At 38.0% G+C, this 8,891-nt stretch overlaps 1 protein-coding gene across 1 annotated transcript in view; it reads left to right on the top strand.

Moving 5' to 3' along the window:
- Positions 1-2,596: 2,596 nt before the first annotated feature.
- Positions 2,597-8,891, top strand: part of wscd2 (WSC domain sialate O sulfotransferase 2) — a 77,610-nt gene continuing 71,315 nt past the window's right edge. The window contains exon 1 of the mRNA XM_088935988.1: positions 2,597-3,297. The gene's annotated coding sequence lies outside the window, so the exon portion shown is untranslated. The remainder of the gene's footprint in view (positions 3,298-8,891) is intronic.

Below are 8,891 nucleotides of genomic sequence, written 5' to 3'. Positions count from 1 at the left end.
AATGATTCTGCAGACTGCAAATATGGGTAATCTTTATTACAAGAAACAGACAACAGTGTATGAGGTACTGTATCTGAGGTTGAAGAAAGATATGTGAGGTACTGTACAATGTTGTTTTTTGCATTGCCTTGGCATCTTATAATTGCCAAGGACAGATTAAACTATTGACTGTCTTTCTGTCATGGGTTACACTGATAAAATACACAAATAAAGATACGTATAGATAAAATACAAATATAGATAAAATAAACACCGACTTGTGAGTAGTGTCCTTTTTATCACAAACATGTAGCTTAAAAGGTTTTTCACCCCATCTGCAAAACAGGGAAACATGTATTAGGAAGAACAAAATCTTTTGATAGTTCAATAGAACAACGTATAATGAAAAATATGTTTAATAGACGTACATTAAAACGAAATTTTAAAATAGGTTTATTCTTAATGTGTTACTACGTAGTTCTCTTTTTTTCCTGGGGAAACTGTAATTGAAATTCGTAGGAGACTGAAAATGTTCTCAATTAACTTTTCTACTAGAATGATCATCTCTTTACTAATTGTACAACAAGAAGTCCTATCCTTGGGCTGATGAGAAAAAAATCCTTTTGTTGCTGAATAAAAAAGACATTTGCATTGTGTTACTTGTTTAGTACATTGTATTCAAAAAGCACCTTTTATGCAGTTCTGCTAGCATTCCTTTTAGCTACATTTACATATTCCTATTCTTGCAGACGAAATACTCAAACAGATAAAGTACTTCAGCTGCTTTTCATATTTCCCTAAAGGACTTCACCATGCTTTAATTTAGTATTTTAATTTTCTTTGCTAGAAGGTTATTTGGGAGCGCTCAGACACGATGCTAAGAATCTGATAGGCTCCATCTTTGATGTAGCAGCCAGATGAAACGTCATGCATCACAACCAAGCCTTCAAAGGTAGAGTGTCAGTCTCCAGTAGGAAAATATTGCCGCAAAGAACAAGAAATTCAGAACAGGGGACCCTCAGCTGCATGTCCACAATGGCGGAACAGTTACTTATATGGAATAGTCATTGAATCAAACAATTTCAAAACTATCGGATTTCATTTGGATTAGGAGTGTACAGTAATTGGTAACATTCAGATGCACAGTATATATTTATTTCAAAAACGAACCCATCCATCCAATCTCAACCAATTAACCTATCAGCATGTTTTTGGACTGTGGGAGGAAACCAGAGCACCTGGAGGAAACCCACACAAACTCAGGAAGAACTCCACACAGACAGCACCCCAGGTCTGGAACTCAACCCTGTGCCCCAGCAATGCTAGTCTGCCCATTGTAGAAACACTGACCACTGTGCAATTGTGCTGCCCTTTAAAAACTACTCTCCAGATAAATAAGAAGTCCTATAGGCCTTCAGTATCTGCTTGTCCTTCTTATACCTGAGCTACCTTAATCAAGCTTATTATTGGCTTAACTGGACCAGTTTAACACCTCAACCCATCTGGAGTTGTTTCGATGGTGAAATGTAAAATAAGGGATTCCAGACCTCCATGGTCTTTTAACCACTGCATTATCTTTTGATAGCACACAATGGGCAAAACGAAAACCAGCCAGTAGACTGTAATCTTAAGCTGAGATCTAAAAACAATGCATACTGTACTTTGAGATGTACTGTATGTGCGTACAAAAGAAAAATGTAAAGTCATGGAATCACTGTTGATTTCTATGGCATGACCAGGAATAGTCTATTCTATTATAGTCTATGGTTTATGGGTTGCGTATCATTCATGTAACCAAAGACAATGCTTCCGAGTAGGAAAAACAATATTTGTCCTCCATGACTGTTAGTGTGGAGGTCTTCAGTTTCACCCAGTGAGGACGAGTTAATTCCATACTTACAGCATATTCTACTTAATTATGTCACTTTACATTTATGTGAGTTGGCAGAATGAAAAGCCGACTGCAGCCGAATTATGGCTCACTTAGACCGAAATTTGTAGTTATTGAGAAACTATACGCAGGTGAGAAGATTTGATTTGCATCTAATTTTGAAATAGTTCAGTAAGATCAGTTTCTAAAAAATAAACTTATTTTCAGCGTTGCTGTAAATTATATTCTCCCCTTCTAACAGCACTTTCAACAGAAACTGTCAGAACCCGAACCAGTTAAAAAACTGACAAATTTATATGAACATGAAAATAGTTACTCAGTTATTCTTACAGGCCATATTAAATCGTATTCTTATTTTTACAGCTCAATGCTGTAAAAGAAAATGAAAATGAGGGGAGTTTCGCCTCCTGTTTTCATAAAAATGATTCTAACCGGAGTACCCACAAGCTTCCTTGAAGACTGACTTATTAAATGAGTTTAGTTCATTAATAAGTAAGACTATTGAATTAAAGTTATGCAATCGTGCGTGAGAAAAGACATTTGAAAGAAAGCGAGGATGCGTTTCTCATACTTACGAAATCCAGGTAGATTTTATTTTTAGAAATTCAGACACTTGGTCGTTTTTTTTTATTTTATTTTGGCCAGCCTAAATCCTAATGCTGTATCTCTTTAAATACTGTAGGCAGTGCTGTGGGCCTGTGTAGAGCGCTCCCAGTTCTGTCTTCTCAGTGATGTGGATGTGGATGTGTGCAGGCAGCTACGGGGTTGTCTAGCATGCACTTAGGATCCCGAGAAAGAGACAGATCTTTTACCAAGACCGGCTACATCAGAAGTGTGGAGATCGCATCTGACCTGATTAGTTTGTAGGATCCCTTGTCGAGATGGTTTTTTAAAGACTTTACCCCCCCACAGCCCCAATATTTTTTTCCAGGCAGGACAGTGAGTGAGGGTCTTTATAAAAAAAAAGAAAAAAAGAATTTTTCGTATTGCCGGTGTGTCTCTGCAGCACCCAGTCATCGCTGTATTAAAGCAGAGCAGAAAGGGGAGCGTACAGTACTGCTCACCGGGATTGAACAGCGCTGTGCGAGAAAGCAGTCTCTGATGTGCAAAGAAGTAGAATTAACCGCGATGTGAGAATGTGAACGGGAGTCGGGGATCTGAGAAGCGTCTCATCGTTGTTCTCACATGAAGAAAGAAAGCACCAAGATTACAGGAAAGACAGTAAGACGGAAGGGCATTTTCAAACTGATGCCTGTAAGCTTTGTCCGCTTCAAGGTTCCCGAGTTAGTACTGCACAGCCTTTCTCACTGAAGTGTTCGCTGCCGGAGAAATGTTTTGACAGCATTGAGGAGAAGCGGACCAGCATTTGGTGACTGGAGTTCTGCTCAGTGTTCCCGTTAGAAAAACGGAGCCCTGTCTTTAAAGAGGTATGTAATGAAAATGCTAATAAGAGAGACGTTAAAACGATGTACTGTACACAAGGACAGTAGCGGCGTCCCATTTATAGAAAAAAATATCTTGGTCACTATCTCAAAACCTAAACCTCTGCCAATAGACTTAACCATTTTACAGGTGCGGTTGTAACGCGCTCCTCTTCAATTCTGAAACTCAAGGAGCTGTGTTCATCACTTAAAGTGTTAATTTAACACATGGTGATTTTTGCTTGTGTCAGTTGCTAAAATGTATTGGGTCACATTGATTTGGTTTAACTTTAATAACCGGCTGGTGTTCTCCAGACTGTTATATCTATAGTATGTGGAGCAACACCGATACTTTGAGTGATATTTCCGGATTTGAATGTATTCTAACCACTCCATTGGCATTTCTTGTGAAATACTGATTTAAAGGAGAATCACTCTTCTGTGCTATCCTCGGGGATCCGCAATAGCTAATTCTTTTTTTTTCACTTCTAAAATGAATTATAGCATTGATCCCTCTTCTTAAGTGTGAAGTCTAATTCTTTCAGCAGAAAATACATGCAATTGGAATTGGAGCTGGAATTTGGAATATTTGACACAGGTCCACGTCTGGAAATTAGTGAAAATATTCGTGGCAAATGAGAGGAGGCTGAAAAGCAAAATTAAGCACTCTCCATAAATATTGTATTCTCTTCCAATTGCGGAAATTCTAGGCGGTTGGGTACATGCATATAGGCTGTTCTCCATGTTGAATATTCTGTGACTTTATCTGTTACATTCGGTGGAAATCTTTTTGCCACCCCCAATGTGTTAGTCTAGTCTTTTGTAATTGACAAATGTGTTATAAAGTTGGCTTGTTTGGGTTTTGTGGTTAATTTGCTTATATTCCAGGATTCTGGTCTAAAACGTCAGTTATAAATCAAACAGTACGTACAGTAAAAAGCCTCACATTAAAACATTATTGTTTTTTTTCTCTGCATTCTCTAAACGGTCGTAACAATTTGCGCTTCTTCTAAGCCACAGGGTGTATAAATTAGCTTTAACTGTAAACTAGCTGATTAAAACTAGATGTAATAGGATAGACTATCGGCAATACTTCACTCTAATTAATCCTTAATTCACCATAAGAAGTTACTTTCTGTAGTCACCTGAGTAGCTGAAGAGAAGGATAATGACAGACACCAATATGTTAATACTTTATAAAATGTTCCTTTCATGCGCCGTAGGGGTTATTGAAATTATGTTAGTGTTCAACGATTTCTGCGTCAAATGAATTGATTGTGTGGTCACCCGAAAGGTGCAGGGTAAATAAGTAAAGGTTGAAAGCTAAAGATCTTTCGTAAGTAACAAGTAAATAACAAAACGTGAAAAGAAGGGGCGACTTGCATTTTATATGAGATTCAAACCAACACAACAACCAAACAACAACACATTTATCTCATTTGTTTGATTTCAGTTGAGAAGGAGAGACTTTGCAGTAGCCACACCACGTTCTTACTACCGTACGTGCTTACAACTGAAATACAGAATTAGTGATCGTGAACAAAACATGTTCTGCAGAAAGCATATTATTACAGGATGTGGCTATTTTAAAGTAGTGCCTATTTTATTGTGGTTATTTTATTTTTGCATTGCAGACAACAGTCCATATCTTCATGACACGTCTAGTGTCATTCCTTTTATTAATATAAATACGTATATTCAACGATGAATTTATTTAGGCAATTCCAGATTAAACAGTACTTGTGGTCTAGGATGAAATATTGTCTTTGCTGACGTGTTTTTAATGGTGTCAAAATAAAAGGTAACTCTGGGAATCATCACTTCTTCCAATTAACTTCTGCTTTCCCTACATTGCTGCTTTCTAATTAGACACTTCCTGTGAGTGGTTTATCAACATGTAGGGTGCTTGCCCTTGGCAGTAAGACGCAATCCCCAATGTGAGTTCTGTCCAAATGACACTGCAGGTTGGCACTTTGTATAGAGATCTGTCCAGAGGGCTTCTTTTGATAGACAGGCAAAGCTGTAAAATGGACATACAGCTGAGGTTAACACACCTTGGGGAGATGGTGAGTGGAGTTATTCAGGACTCTATCTGCCTGCCACGTCCATTTGAGTTTTATCTGGGGAACTCAGCTTACCTGTGCAGAAATCCATTTTTATTATCTTGCACGTCCTCTTAAAAAAAGTCCTGTGTCACTCTCTAGCATTCTCTGGAATCCCAAGATCCTAAAATCTGACTCCTGTGTTGTTCGGGGGAACGATATTGCTTTGATTCTACTGAGATGTTGCAAGTGTGAGCAGACTTGTGCACTGTCCCCTACATAAAGGCAGGGTTTTCTGAATGCTTGATATATTCGGACATTGAAAAGCACTTGAGGAAAAAAAAAACACGTTTCTTTTGGTGTCCAACAAATTTCTTAGCTTATGTGTGAAAGAGGTGAGTCGCATGAATTAACCGTCATTCACTTTGACAAATTAAATCATTAAGCAGCTGACGGCCGTGTACAATGACGGTTCAGTAAAGGATAATGTCTGCATGTTCCTTCAGTGAAGGCTGAGCAAGAGAGCGGATCTGACAGGCTTTGGACTAGTTCTGGTGGTGGCCATGCCAAGACCTTCTGCATTCACAACAGTAGATAATACTGCTTTTTGCTTTAGGAAGAATTTTCAAAAAGGCAATGGGAATGACAGTAGCAGGAAAGCATTCTGTATGATTCAGTGGGCATGTTAGTTTTGATATTGCTGCACTATTCAATCAGTACAAGAAATATGCATGTGGTCAGATAAAAGGAAAAATATCTGGAGATATTATGGAGATATTTGTGTAGTTCTAAACATAACTGTTGGAAATCAAGACATTGTTTCCTAAACACAGTAGTCTTCCCCTTACTCTCAAAAAAAGGCAGATACCAGATTGCAGGGAATTTTACTGAGCAATATGAAAGATATATGTTTTTTTTCTCATATTTGCTGTACAGGGAAAAACATGGTAAAAGAGCTTGTAAACAAGAATGTTTTTGAGCCTGTGCATATTATGCACTGAGTGCCTGGGAAAGCTGAACTATCAGATGCAGTAAAAAGTAAGCAAACTTGCTCAGCACCTTTTCTTTTTCTCAGAAGCTGTAAAGGAAATCGAGACATGTTGTCATGCTCCCGACCCCTTTGTGACGTTGACTGTAACCTCCTCAGGACTCTTCCTGAAGTCCAGACTAACAGTTTCCTGACACTGGTATGGAATGTTAAACCAAAACACGAAATGTAAGAAAACAAAACCCCATAAAGAAAACAATGCACTCGGTTATATTTAATGGTCATACAGTAAGCGTATCCTCATCATGGACATTAGTTAGATTATTTCATTAACATCCTGGAAACAATTTACACTCAATTGTATGGATAGCTTTGTATTTTTATTATTCTATATTTCTATTAATGTGCTTATATCCATACTGTATATTTACAGAACAATAAGCAATAACCTATTGTAAAAGAAACAGCTGCAAGTAATATTTTTTTACATATGAAAAAGTGTTAATACTGTCTGTTTTGTTCAGCATAATGAATAGTATTTTACTTTTATGACTTGCAGTGGGAGAGGGTTTTATTAGGACTTTCAGTGGGGAAAGATTTTTATGACTGTTGCCTTATTAATAGACCTGCAAACTAAAATGTATGATGACAATATTCCTCAAGTAGGATATAAGCCACAAGCCACATATTTATTTAAAAATAAATAAATATGTGCCCACGCACTCGTGATAGCAAGTTCCTGTGTTTGGACATTTAGTTGGATCCTGACGCAATACTGGTCAGCTTTGACTAAAATAGTTTTTGTGAAGAAAGCCACTAATCTAAAACATCCTTTTTTTTTGGTATTTTAACTGAACCTGACAGGGCAAGGAAGGGTGTTTGGTGTCTACCGGTGGCATCTTGTTTGCCATTGAAACAATAACTCCTTGAAACAATAACTCTAATTCCCTTTCCAGAAACAGAATCTGTGGAGCTGTTTTGCCACAACAACACTGAAATGCTTAATAAGCCACATTATGAAAAGGCACAGCAGACCAACAACTTGACGAAATTAGTTATCACAGTCGCCGCAAGGAAACTGCAGTGCATTTTAATGATTTATGTTACATGTTGCAAAGTGAATCCATAAACTGCATAGCATTAAACAGTACTGGAGCCATTTCACTGTAAAAAAGTAGATAGGAGAAGTAAAATTGTGTTAGATTTTAGTAGAAACAGGGGTTTGTGGCAGTGTGTTATTACACTGCCTGGTATTTAAAACATTTCTTTAAAGCTACAAAGGAGTCAGATCATACATCAATTTAGTGTTTCTTTATTAAAGTAATGCTGCAGAGATCATATCTAACTGGAAGACAGCATTGAAAAGACAGCTACTAGGAGACATATTTGAACTTCAGCACTTTAAAGGGAGAGCTCAGTTGTAGTTACTGGAGTATAAACTGATGAGAGAATAGAATAAATGAAAAAAATGAAAGAAATAATACTGCTTTTCAATCCACTAAATGTTGTTTGCCCACCAATGAAACGCTTGCCTTCTGATATTTTGAAGCCACGATTTACAACCCAGACTAGCTAAAACATTAAACAGCGGAAGGCTTGTGGAAGCAGTTAAGTAGTCAGAGAGCAAGACTGTTAGCCAGGCAATTTGCTGTCAGGCTGCAGGTCAGGAGCATTTGACTGAGGCTTGGGTGCTCAGTGCTGCATATATTAAATGATGTTTGCTCATGGAGTCAGGAAAGGGGGCTAGGCATTTTGTCTGAATAGCCTCACAAAGTAAAGTGGTAGGCAGGCAATGCAAAAAAAAACCCAGCTTAGGCACAAAACTTGTCAAACAGATATAAAAATGAAAGCAAGCTGTGCATTTATCCATGAATACAATTCTAAATCGGCTTCCAGAAATAATTAAAATCTGTGATAGATTGTTGTGGGTGGCACAGTGGCGCAATGGTTGGCATAAGTGCCTTGCAACACTGCAGCCCTGGGTTCAATTCCAGACTGGGGATGCTGTCTGTGTTTGTATGTTTTCCACATGTTTGCATACAGTAGGTTTCCCCTGGGTGCTCTGGTTTCCACTCAGAGACCAAAGACATACTGGTAAGATAATTGGCTTCTGAAAAACCTGGCCCTGGACTGAGTGTGTGCATGTCAGTGTCTGTGTGTGCTCTGTGATGGACTGGTGTCTTGCCCAGGGAGTATCCTGCCTTGTGCTGCCGGTTAGAGGTTAGAGGATGGATGGTTATGCTTTTGTTAATTTTTTAAAGGACTGAAAGGTGTTGCAAAAAAAACACCTTTTTGTACCTTTATTCTTTATGCATGCAGAATAAACATCACACTCAATATACTTTCTCAGAGCTTCTTTTAATACTTCCACAAATTCAGTTCAGGTTCATTAAACCTGTTTTGAAACTCTTTAGGAGGTTGAGAACTGATTTTGGTATCATTCCACAGGCCAGTGGAATCAGTGACTATACAAATTATTTTGGAATGTGTTAGAGAATCTGAATCTGTCCAGAATGTCATGAGAGTTGTGCCTTCAGCCACCTCCATCTGAAAAATATGTTAAGACAATG

The sequence above is a fragment of the Atractosteus spatula genome, chromosome 17 (assembly GCF_055471065.1).
Source record: "Atractosteus spatula isolate fAtrSpa1 chromosome 17, fAtrSpa1.hap1, whole genome shotgun sequence".
Taxonomy (NCBI): Eukaryota; Metazoa; Chordata; class Actinopteri; order Semionotiformes; family Lepisosteidae; genus Atractosteus; species Atractosteus spatula.
Note: the sequence above shows the minus strand (reverse complement) of the source record. Positions and strands in the feature narration are given on the sequence as shown.